Raw genomic sequence first — 12,941 nt, 5'->3', positions numbered from 1 at the left:
TTTAAGTGCAAGAAGAATTAGACAAATCTAAAATTGTGCTTGAAATGTTCAACCTCTCTCCTTAAGGAATTGATAGAACAAGTAGACAGAAAATCAGTAAGTAAATAGAACACTTGAACAACACTATCAACCAACTTGACCTAAATGACATTTTGAATACTCTTCTTAAAATGACACAATATGTTTTTTTCAACTATACCCAGATATTTTTTAATAGACATATTGTGACATATAACATGACTTAGTACGTTCAAACTAATTTAAATCTTACAAAGTAGTTTCTTTATAGTGAACTTAAATTGAAAAGCATTAGCAAAAATATACCTGAGAAGTCTTCAAATATTTGATGCTAAGTATTTTCTAAATAATTTCTAGGTGAAAGAAGAAATATAAATGGAAATGAGGAGGTATTTCAACCTGAATCAAAGTACAGCTTATCGAGATGTGTAGGTTGCAGTTAGCAGTAAATTTGTAGCACTAAAATGCTCATATTAGAAAAGAAGAGACTTGAATTAAAGATCAGCTTCGAATTTGAGAAACTAAACAGAAAGAGAAAATTTTAAAAAAATAGAGAAAAGAAAGTAATATTCACAGGAACATAAATAAAATGGAAAAGAGAAAATGAGTGAAAATAAAAGCTGATTCTCTTGCTTTGAGGAGCTCAGTGTGATTGACTGCTCTTAAGTCTGACTGATCAAGAAAAAGGAAACGGTGCTAAGTGCCAAGGGCCAGCACTACAGATTTTACAGATGCAGAGAAGTAAACGTTACGTCCAGCTTTGCGCCTCTAAGTTCAAACAATTTCTATGACATGGTCAGGTTGCTCGAAAGACCTGAAGTACCAGTGCTCACTTAGGAAGAGACAACCTAGGTGGTCCATGTCTATTAACTAGTATGAATTCATAGTTAAATACCTTCCACAAAGAAAACTCCAGATACTCATGGCTATAATGTTGAATTCTACCAGACTGTTCAAGGAAGAAATAGTAGCAAGTCCACATAAACCCAAAACATTGAGGAGAAATTACTTCCTAAGACTCTTTCTATGAGACCAGTCTTACTAGTTTATCTAAAACAGATAAAAATGCTATAAGACAACTAAAAAAAAAAAAAAGAGAAATGATTCTTATGAAGAATAGCCATATTTTGTGTCTTGCATATATATCTTACCTAATAAATGAGCAAAAACAGGCCCCAAAGCATAAGAGAATTTAAGAGATAAGAATCCATAACTGAAGAAAATTTCTAACTGATTAAGTTACATCTTCTCTGAATGCTGGGAATAGACTTCCAGACTGCTCTTTGCAAATGAGTTTATTTTAAAGACAACTGCTCTAACCAAACACTTACCTGATTCATTTTCTAAAAGAAGAATGAGAAACTCCAGGGGAATTATAATATTACTAGAGATCAGACTCCTAAAGAATCAAATTTTTTCAAAGTTGTAAAGAAAAAAAAAAAGATTTTGTTTCACGGTTTAGATTTCTGGAATAGTGTGTTTAAGAAAAGAACACTAACTAAAAAGAATATATCTGACTCTTTGAGACCTCATGGGCTGTAGCCCCAGGCACCTCTGTCCATGGAATTCTCCAGGGAAGAATACTAGAGTGGGAAGCCATTCCCTTCTCCAGGGGATCTTCCTGATCCAGGGATCAAACCCAAGTTTTCTGCATTGCAGGCAGATTCTTTACCATCTGAGCCACCAGGGAAGCCAAAAAGAATATATTCTTATTACAAAGTCACAAACAAACCCCATGAAGTCTAAGTGATTTGTGGAAAAATTAATCTATAACACTGAGATTAAACTTAAAAAAAGATTAAGAATTAAACTAAAAAAATGATAGCAAAACTGACTAAAACAGAAGTTCTGGTAAGTAATAAGAAAAGGGTCCATATACCTAAAGGCAAACTGACTTACTACAAATCTGAAAGAAAGTAGAAATGATTTTATTTGCTTCAGGTGTAGAAGATGAATAAAATTGAGGAAGTGATAGGCTTGCCACTCAGGGAGGCAGAGGGTAAAGTTAAAGAATAACAAATACGTTCATACTTAATCACCTCCTCATCACTCCTAGAGAAGGAGGCCAACTTGACTTTCTGTGTAATGTTTTAACTATATCTCTTGCCCTGTTCTTCCCCACAAGACTTCTAGCTTCACTAACCCTTCCATTCCTCAAGTGGAGGATGCCACCTCTCAGCCCAGCCCCTCAGCAAACCATGCTCCCTCAACCTCCTATGCCCTTCTCATTTCCGAGTCACTTCTTGCACCTCCTCCTTCTCCCAATCTAAAAGTGACTTGCTGCGTGAGAACAGTGGACCCTTGATACGTAATCTTGTTTAATTGTGACTTTCTTTTATAGCACTTACAATGCTGTGTAATGTCTGTCATTGGGGCTTCCCGGGTTACTAAGTTGGTAAAGAATCTGCCTGCAATGCAAGAAATCCCAGTTAGATTCCTGGGTTGGGAAGATCCCCTGGATAAGGGACAGGCTACCCACTCCAGTATTTTCGGGCTTCCCTGTGGCTCAGTTGGTAAAGAATCCACCAGCAATGAGGCAGATCTGGGTTTTATCCCTGGATTGGGAAGATCCCCTGGAGGAGGGCATGGCAACCCACTCCAGTAAGCTTGCCAGGAGAATTCCCATGGACAGAGGAGCCTGGGGGGCTACAGTCCATGGGGTCGTAAAGAATTGGACACGACTGAGAGACTGAGTGACTTTCTCTCACAAATGCCTGTAATGATAAAGTATAAGTATTTGATTCATGTCTGCTTCCCTTTCTAAACTGTAACCTCCTTGAATTTAAGATTGGCTCTATTCTTGAGCTTACCCTGTGGCACAACATGGGAATTAAATATATGTGTGTGTGTGTGTGTGTGTGTATTTGAGACAGGAATCAACAACAAAGAGAAGGAGGAATCAAACTCAAAATATAATTATCAAAGAAGAATAAATAAAATAATCACAAAAATGAAACGCTGACACTCAAGGTAGACTGAGGCTGTGAGAATACATGTAGACTTCTGGTCCTCCTGCTTGAACTGCTTCCTGACCTAATGAGGAAGTTCTCAGGCAATGTCATGGGGTGAAAAGATGCACAAAACTGGTACACCTTGGCCTGACTCTATTTATCTGCTGCATGCTACTGTTATTTACTCTTTTCTTTTGCAATGTCCTCTTTCCTTTACCTTCACACAGCTAAGATATGGCTTGCAGACACTCAATATAAGATAACATCATGAATAAATAAATCAGTGAACAGCAGTGGTAGAAGTTCTCATAATGGCCCTCCGTCTAAGAAAGTTTTCTGTTAGTGGTGCCATCAGGATATACAGTGCTCCAGAAATCTAAAGTATGGCCCTGGACTTCCACTGACATCATTTACTCTACTTAATGGCATTGGTGTGCCTTCCTGCTGGCAAAGATATTTAGCCATGCTGCTGCTGCTGCTGCTAAGTTACTTCAGTTGTGTCCGACTCTGTGCGACCCCATAGACGGCAGCCCACCAGGCTCCCCCCGTCCCTGGGATTCTCCAGGCAACAACACTGGAGTGAGTTGCCATTTCCTTCTCCAGTGCAGGAAAGTGAAAAGTGAGAGTGAAGTCGCTCAGTTGTGTCCGACTCTTCGTGACCCCATGGACGGAGGAGGCTCCTGCCTGGGATTTTCCAGGCAAGAGTAATGGAATATTTAGCCATAGGGGTGGGTAAAACTACTAGCTTCGAAAACATCTAGCTAGTTATAATAAGAGATCAAAGTCCCTAACCAAGTCATTTTGTTAGTCACAGGGCACACAAAAGATGCACCTTGCTGCTTGAATGGTCTTTAGCTTTCTTTGTTGTTTGTTTAAGTTGGGGAAAGTATACAAACACTTAGTTCTTTTTTGTTACCTCTCTCATGTAGTTTTATTAGCTTATAACCATTGTTAACTTTCTGAGGTAATTTTATTAGCTAATAACCAGTGTGACCCAGGGAATCACGTTTATACTAGCCAAGTCACAAACTATATCTTTATACATAATTTTATTTTCAACTTTATTATACTGATATAAATTGGTTAAAAAGAAAAATGGACTCCATTTCCTATTTATATTCTAGAGTCAATACTGCTTCAGGGAGAATTTACAATTATAGATTCATAGAAACAATATAATATGAAGAAATGGTAAATTTTTATTTAACATATTATGCATTTCAGAAAGTGTTTGGGCTTCTTTTATATACAGGTCCACTTTTATTCAGCCATTTCTTCCTTGTTATTAGAAAGTCCACATTTTCAAATGCTGCTCTTTGTTTTCTTGGCTAAACAATGGGTCATCTTAAACATAAGTGCAACAGATACAAAGACCCCATGAAATGTTTACGTTTCATGGGTGAATGAAATAACCTTCCTTCTGGCTTTTATATTAGTTGGCAGCATGCCTGTGATGATACGTTCTATGTGGAGATAAGATAGTGTGGGACAAAGACACTTTTGATTTCCTGCATTTTCTATATCTCACCATATCTTAAGAACCCAAAGCAAAATCTTCATGGAAACACCAACAACTCAAGTGGACATTAGACCACAATGACTTATATAAAAGCTCGTGCACCGATGAACTGCTCGTGAAAGCAGAAAACTGATTTCAGTCCTGGGTAGTCAGTATGGGGATTCTATCTGTGATAATAATGACACGAGGCAGACAGAAGCTATTTTTAAAAGAACTGCCTGGAGGCCAGAGGGTTTCTCCCAAGGGGAGAAAAAAAAAATCAGCATGTCCATCTTCACTTCTGAGTGTGGAACTCTGTCTTTGCCAGCCTATAAAGAGGAAAAGCTGAACCTATGAGGATTAGTAAAATAGGCTGCAGAGAATAAGAAGAAAAATGCTGACATGCGATTCTGCACAGTGCCTCATCTGTAAACGTGTGGTTAGTATCTGAGCAGCTTCATGTGGCAGAAAGAAAACTCAATACATAGACAGTCCGGGCTTGTAATTCATTATCCTCAGTGTATTGCACTGTTTCCAGTTATTGCCCCTGAACAATGCATACCCATAACAACTATCCAAGTCATACATAATGCATACTAGATTGGCGAATTGATGCCCACACTAGTCATTTTAAGTACACCACTCAAAATATAAACCTTTGGCTTATTCTCATCTTTCTACATTTATTATCCAGATTCTAATTTTATTCATTTATTTGCAAATGTGGACTTATCTCTTGGTTGATATTCTTCAAAAATAAAGATGATATCTCCAAGCAACAAGAACACACCAAAAGAAAAGTCGAAAGCAACAACAACAAAAAGCACTTTAGCCTGAATTAAACTGCTCTTTTCCCAAAAAGTTTAATTTGAAATAATCAAATTATTCTATAAATGATCCTTCTGTTTGTTGAGTAAAGTGAAGTCACTCAGTTGTGTCCGACTCTGCGACCCCATGGACTATAGCTCGCCAGGCTCCTTTATCCATGGGATTTTCCAGGCAAGAATACTGGAGGGGGTTGCCATTTCCTTCTCCAGGAGCATTTCCCAATCCTGGGATCGAACCTCAGTCTCCCACATTGCAGGCATTCCTTACGGTCTGAGCCACCAGGGAAGTCTGTTTCTCAAAGCTCACATCAAATAGCCAGAAACATCTGTGAACAGAGAAGAGGCTAGTCAAGGATCTAAGGAGACTTTCATAAACACAGTACAACATTCAGTCTATGCTTCTGGACTGTTCCTGCAATGAAGTAATATACTTTTTTCAACGCCATCCTTTCCACTTTTTAACTGAGAAATCACTGATTTAAAAAATGCTTAGTCTCAGAGAAAAGGAAGTTGAAATAGAGATATTTAAGCTAGCATCAGAATTAAAAGCAAAGATTGATAATGCTTGTCAGAAAAATAAGGCATGTAAAAGCCAGGCTTTAAAGTGAGTTAGTTTGTATATGATTCTGTTGTTCTAGGGGCAGTGTGTGGTTAGATGAGCAATATCACACCCTCCTTCTAAATCTTCTGCAGTTTAGTTTTCTACGCTCCATTTCACTTTTTAAACATCGGAAAAGATCTTTTGCTTTGTTTAAATTAGTGCATGCAATAATAGTATTTATCGAGTACTTACATTTTCAATGTTAAAACATAGGCTAAACAAGCACACATCAAACCTACAATTATTTGCCTTAAAAGTCATGTTATCTGCTCATTGCCATCCTGTTTTGGTCTTAATTCCCATTACAGATAGACTTCTGGAAAGAATGTTTCCTTTCGTTATCTTCAGGGACTTCTTTCCTAGTCATCTTCAGTCTACTACAGTTGAGCTGTTTTGTCCCAAACTCAAGTCCAATGATCAGTTTGCTAAATACAGTTGATAATTTTAGATCCTATTTTGTAAAAATTCACACAAGTGGCTCAGACAGTAAAGAATCTGCCTGCAATGCAGGAGACCTGGATTTGATCTCTGGGTGGGGAAGATCCCCTGGAGAAGGGAATGGCAGTCCACGCCTCTTTCCCTTTTCCTTTTTCACTTCTACTACATAACTCAGGAGTATGTTCCCTGTATACCCTTACTCCTCTCACCACTCAGAGTTAATCACCATCAGCCATTTAGTGCCTGTCTTTCTGTTCCCCTGTCTGTGCATTTATACATGCATATATTTAATGTAGGCTGGTTAAACTGTTTTCCAGTCTTTACCTTCTAATCCTTTAATAGATCCTGCAGTTCTCTATGAGCCCTGCAGGGTAGGTAGGTGGGGCTGCGTCTTCCTTTCTAATGGCTGTGGTGTGGGTACACCATGAGGTATGTAACTTCTGGATTGCTGCTGGACATTTAAATTGTGAAACACTTTTTCTTTAACATTTCAGTGAATATGTTTGAATGGGGTTAGTGAGTCATTAGTTAGTGCACTTAAGAAAATTACACTTACTGCCAAAGTGAAAAGTGTTAGTTGCTCAGCCGTATCTGACTCTTTGTGATCCCATGGATTGTAGCCCGTCAGGCTCCTCTGTCCATGGGGTTCTGCAGCCCAGAATACTGACGTGGGTTGCCATTCCCAGGTCTCCTGCATTGCAGGTGGATTCTTTATCATCTGAGACACCAGGGAAGCCCACAGATACTGCCAAGTTTCCACCAAAATCTTTCAACAACTTCTCTCACCAACAACAAATAAAAACACACATCCATATCCCTGCTTGTGAAATACACTTCTTTGTTACTGACTGTCTCGTGATGAAAAATATCTTATTCCACTGGCTATTAGTGAGGGTCATCATCTTTTTGTGTGTTTAGTCACTGTATGCCACCGTTTCTTTCTAGTTTATAATCTTCTAAATTTTTAATTGCATGGTTGAGATTAATATTGGAGATTTTAACTTGAAGGATATTAACCTTTTATGTTTTATATATTGCACATATTACTTAGATGTGCTGTTAAATTTTGAACATTTTAATGTTATACTGTGTTATATAGGAGTTTTTGATGCTATAAAATATGCCAATCCTTCCCTTTATGATACTTGGATTGTATGACTTGCTTTTGAAGGTCATAAAATACTACTTTACACTTTATTCTATTACTCTTCTAGTTCTTTAGTCCATCAGGAAAATTTCCCTTCTCTCTTTTGCCATATACATATTTCTAAAACATTTATTGAATTTAAAATTGCCGGGTGATTTTAACATTGCCTTATATAAAAATAGCACATTTCATAGGTATGTTTATGAAATCTCCATTTTTTGTGTGTGTGCGGACTACATGTTAATGTTTGCATGAATAACTCATTATTTCAGTTCATTTTAATAATTCATTTTTGTAATTAATAGGGTGTGTGATGTGTGAAAGTCGCTCAGTCGTGTCCAACTTTTTGTGAACCCATGGTCACATATATGCTATGGAATGTTATTCAGCCATGAGTAATCAGGAAATTCTGCCATTGGAAACAACATGGATGGACCTTGAGGACATTATGTTAATAACATTAAAATGGCAAATAAGTCAGATGGGGGAAGACAAATAGTGCATAATCCCACATATATATGAATCTTAAAAAGTTATACTCACGGAAACAAAGTAGAATGGTTATCACAAGGGTCTGAGTTGGGGGGTCGGGGGGAACTTGGAGATGTTGGTAACAGGGTGCAAACTTCCCATTGCGAGAGGAACAGTTCTAGGGATCTAATGTACAGCATGATGATAATAGTTAATAATAGTTTACTAAATACTTGGAAGTTTTTGAGGGAGTAGATCTTAAATATTCTTACCACACAAAAGGTGGTAATTATGTGACATAATGGAGGTGTTAACTAAAGTTATGTTTGTGATCATTTTGCAATATATAAGTGTATCTAATCATTACATTTTACACCTTAAACTTTTACAAGAGAGTATGTCAATTACATCTCAATAAAGCTGGGGAAAAGGAAAAAAATACCTCCCCTCCCCGCAAAAGAACCATAAATCCAGCTTTCTGTGGGTTTCTTCTCTCAGTTTGGAAGAATGTTTACTTACTAACTGGATCTGAGATCTTGCTCAAGATACAAGATACGTTTTTGTTCCCATACTGTATTCCTCAGTCTAGCTTATCAACAAGGAATGCCAATTCAAAGCTCAGAACTTACTGGGCCTGGAGAATACATTAGATCTATAGAATGTATAGATTTAAACCAAAAAAAAGTAAAAAAAAGTCAACACAAGAAATAATTAAGGATAAATATACGTTTGAAGTACATAATAAAAAATTGTGAGTTGCATTTATACAGAATGTTTTTTGCATTATTTTGTTTAAGTATAACATTAATTTGTCTTACTATATATTATTTAATTAATAGTTTATCCTTCTGTTATTTGTCAAAGAAATTGAATACTTCTGTCTACTTAGTGGGAAGGTTCTGGAAGTTTGGAGTAGATGCTCCTGTCTGTTCACTTTTTTGCTTACTGATTTCCCCAACCCTTGCACCCCTTTCCTTTAGATCCAGTTTCTGTTGAAGTGTGTTCAAGTGTTCAGTTGCTCAGTTGTGTCCAACTCTTTGCGACCCCATGGACTAGCCCGCCAGGCTCCTCTGTCCGTGGGATTCTGCAAGCAAGAATACTGGAGTGGGTAGCCATTTCCTTCTCCAGGGAATCTTCCCGACACAGGGATGGAACCCAGGCCTCCTACATTGCAGGTGGATTCTTTACCATCTCAGCCAACAGGGAGCCCTTCAGTTTCTATACTTGGTGCCTTTTAGGATGGCCTTGACTTCTATTTCAGCAATGCGTGTGACTCCCTCATTTAAATCTATTTATTTTCCATTCTCTTCCTTATTTTTTTGGTAGAAATATACACTTCTGTAGGTGAAGTGGGATCCCCATATCAGACCCAGGAAGCTTTTACTGCTAGTAGATTAAGATGCTGAATCAAATGCATGCTAGCCAAAAGACTCATGGTGTTCTAAGTGGAGTTTGCTATCCCATGCTTTTAGAACTCTCCTTAAGGAGATGATCTTGATGAAGAAGCAAAGTTTCTGTGAATTTGAGGGCTACCCTTGCATTGGAAAGTATAGTCAGATAATTACTAGAATAAATATCAAGGAAGCTGTGATATTTCCTGCAAAAGGAGTTGCTCTGTCAGCTTTTATGCTCATAACATCGTTGGCTACCAGATTCGGGATTAAAGCCTTACACAGTCTTTCAGGTTTGGAAGATTTCCCCAAGTACTGGTTAGCTCTTTCTCATATCTGCATTTGTTGGGAATTAACAGGTCATGGTCTTCTGCTTCAGTTTCCTATCTAACCTGCCTGCATCTACCCCAAATAACCATGACCAGATTTGGTAAATGGTTAAAGAATGCTTCTAAAAGGATTTTTCAAAGTATCAGGTGAAAACATTTAAAAGCCAACAGACTCTATAAAGAGGAATGTCAGTTCCTCTGACACCCCAGGGGATTCACAGCCCTGAAGAAATTTGTAAATGTAAAGCAGAAGTCCAAAGAGCATGTAGTGCAGTGACAGAAACTGTCATTATCCCCACCCCAAACCTGAATGATGAAGTCAAAGTTATGTGCCCTGATCCACACACAGAGCAAGTGGTATTGCCAAGTAGAGAATGACAGAAAGCTATTCTATGATTTCTTACCTTATTTTTCTCAGGATTCCCTACCCTGAGTGTTTTGTAGAAATAGTAGGAATGTGTTGAGAGAATGGGGATGGTGATAAAAATCAGAACCTCAAGGGCTATAATATTGGCTTTTGAATGTTGTTTTTCCCTCTACTTTCCCAATTCCACTTAAAAAAGAGGTCTCAGGATGTGAGTGATCTCTGGCTCTGAGAAGAAATTAGTCAGACTTAGCTACTTTCTCCTCAGACTGTGCACTAATTCTACAGAATTAGATAACAAAACAAGCTTAGCACTGACAGTCTGTAAGCAGCCTGAACTATTCGAGTGGAGGACCAAACAGACAAGTCCCAAGAGGGATTATTTCTTCTTTCATCCACAGGATGAGAAAGATTTATCACAATGTTGAGATAAAATGTTGGAAATGTTATTTCTTAAGAAGTCTATGGTGATCTTTGTCAATCTGACTTCTGTCTGCACAAGATTGCAGAATTTCTGTACAGAACTGACTATTAATAGACTAAACAAAGCTTTAAAAGAAATCCTTTAGTTTCACCTTCTTTTTTAAAAAAATACAGTTGCATTACTTGCCTACAAGGATTGAGCAAATAAACCAACAGTTTCCTTCCAAAGACTTCTTGCAAAGAGTTTCGATAGAGTTTAGCTTTCTAGTATGCCACTGATGAAAATTAACTCTTTGGGAATTCTTTAGAAAAAAGTAATCTTTTAGAGGTATTGCTGCATGTTAGGATTTGTTTATTTTGGTCTTAAATCTCTGTAAAACATCACTCTTGGAAAATGTCAGTGTATTGATCATCTTCCTAAAATGATACCATCCTCTTTTATTTGACCGTTGTCTATGAGGGAATGAAAATTTATCTTATCTTAGGTGACATTCAGAAAAGAAGTCTAGAAAACTAGGAGGAAAAAAAAAATCCAAGAGCTATTTAAAGCAATGCTGCATGACCTTAATAAATCACTTATATCAGTTTTGCAACTGCACGAATATATAGTGGTCCTAAACTTTTGGTTTAGTTAGTAAAATCCCTGAAATTAGATTGTTAAGAGTAGCTATTATATCATATTCCTCTACTAATTGGTAGATTTGGAAATCTTTATTTAAAAAATGACGACAATCACCAAACTAAAAAAAAAAAAAAAATCTTGTCTGTGATTTTCTGATGCAGAGTTGGATTGGAGAAGCTTACTCAAGGGAAACAGTATCAAGAGAATTTATCAAGTGTCAAATTCCACCATTGTGGTCTAGTTTCATGTTGAAGTGAAGTGAAAGTTGCTTAGTCATGCCTGACTCTTTGAGACCCCATGGACTATACAGTCCTTGGGATTCTCCAGCCCAGAATACTGGAGTGTGAGTAGTCTTTCCCTTTTCCAGGGCATCTTCCCAACCCAGGGATCGAACCCAGGTCTGCATTGAAGGCAGATTCTTATTAAGTTTCATTTTAAGCTAATAATAGTATTTCTTGGGAAAAAGCATTTTGAATTTCAAGTTGCATTTTCAGGAAAGAAATACATTTCCATGCCTCCTTCATGTCCTCCTTCACTCGCTCGCTTCATTTCCCCTACTTCCTTCCTTAACATTCTCTCCTCCTTCCCTTCCTCTCTTAACTATTTATTGAGAATTAACTATGTGTTAGGCCCTATTATAACAGGCTCTGGGGGTACAGAAATAAGATAGACTACTTTTTCCTTGGGCTTCCCAGCTGACACTAGTGGTAAAGAACCTACCTGCATTGCAGGTAGGTTCTTTAATTTAACTCCCCAACTGTACAACTCATCCTAAAACTGTCATCAAATGCCACTTCCCACACTTCCTTGGTGGGTGGCTCAGCTGGTAAAGAACCTACTTGCCAATGCAGGAGATGCGGGTTTGATCCCTGCCTCGGGAAGATCCCCTGGAGGAGGATCTTCAACCCACTCCAGTATTCTTGCCTGGAGAATCCCATGGACAGAGAAGCCTGATGGGCTACAGTCCATGGGGTCACAAAGAGTCGGACACAACTGAAGTGACTTAGCATGCACACATGCACCTTTCCTTTAAAGAGATCACAGGGGCAAGCCAGGCAAATAACTATATAAGCAAGTAAGTAAAAAATAAGTAAATAAATAACTGCAATACAAGGCAAGGAACAAAGTGACTAAGAAAGATGCATAAAAAAGAGGAGGGAAACTCATGCTAGTGCTGTAAAACTTTACAAAGCAAGATAATGCCCTTTCTTAATTCAGATGAGCAGGGTTTTTGTGTGTGTGTGTGTGTGGCGGGGTGTTTGTTTGTTTCATATGGGGAGATAGGGAAATAACATTATGGGCAAGCAAGCAAGAGTCAGTGAAGAGGTGATAATAACAGTAGAGGATGATGTCTTTGGGAAATGCAAATTTCTCTTATCATAGGAATTGGCATACTTGGTGAAGAGTGAGACAAGTTTCAGAGACAAATGAACAAGTTCAAGTAATTTGGGCTGCAAGGCTAAGATTTCTGGACTTGATCCTGTTGGTGAAAAGCATCAATGGAGTGGTTTTTGCAGGAGTGGCAGTATCTAAAATGATGTGTGTGTGTGTGTGTGTGTGTGTGTGTGTGTGTATGTGCATGCATGCACGCACATGCATGCCTGCATGCTCAGTCCTGTTAGATTATTTGTGACCTCATGGACTATAGCCTGCCAGCCTTCTCTGTCTGTGGAATTTTCCAGGCCAGAATCGTAGAGTGGGTCGCCATTGCCTTCTCCAGGGATCTTCCCAGCCCAGGGATCGAACCCAGGTCTCCTGCATTGGCAGGTAGGTTCTTTGCCAGCTGAGCCACTGAAGTGTGGGAAATAGAATTTGATGACAGTATTAGGATGAGTTGTACAGTTGGGGAGTTAGATACGTT

This window comes from Cervus elaphus, chromosome 23, assembly GCF_910594005.1.
Source record: "Cervus elaphus chromosome 23, mCerEla1.1, whole genome shotgun sequence".
In the NCBI taxonomy this organism is placed as follows: domain Eukaryota; kingdom Metazoa; phylum Chordata; class Mammalia; order Artiodactyla; family Cervidae; genus Cervus; species Cervus elaphus.
This window is presented reverse-complemented; position numbering follows the sequence as displayed.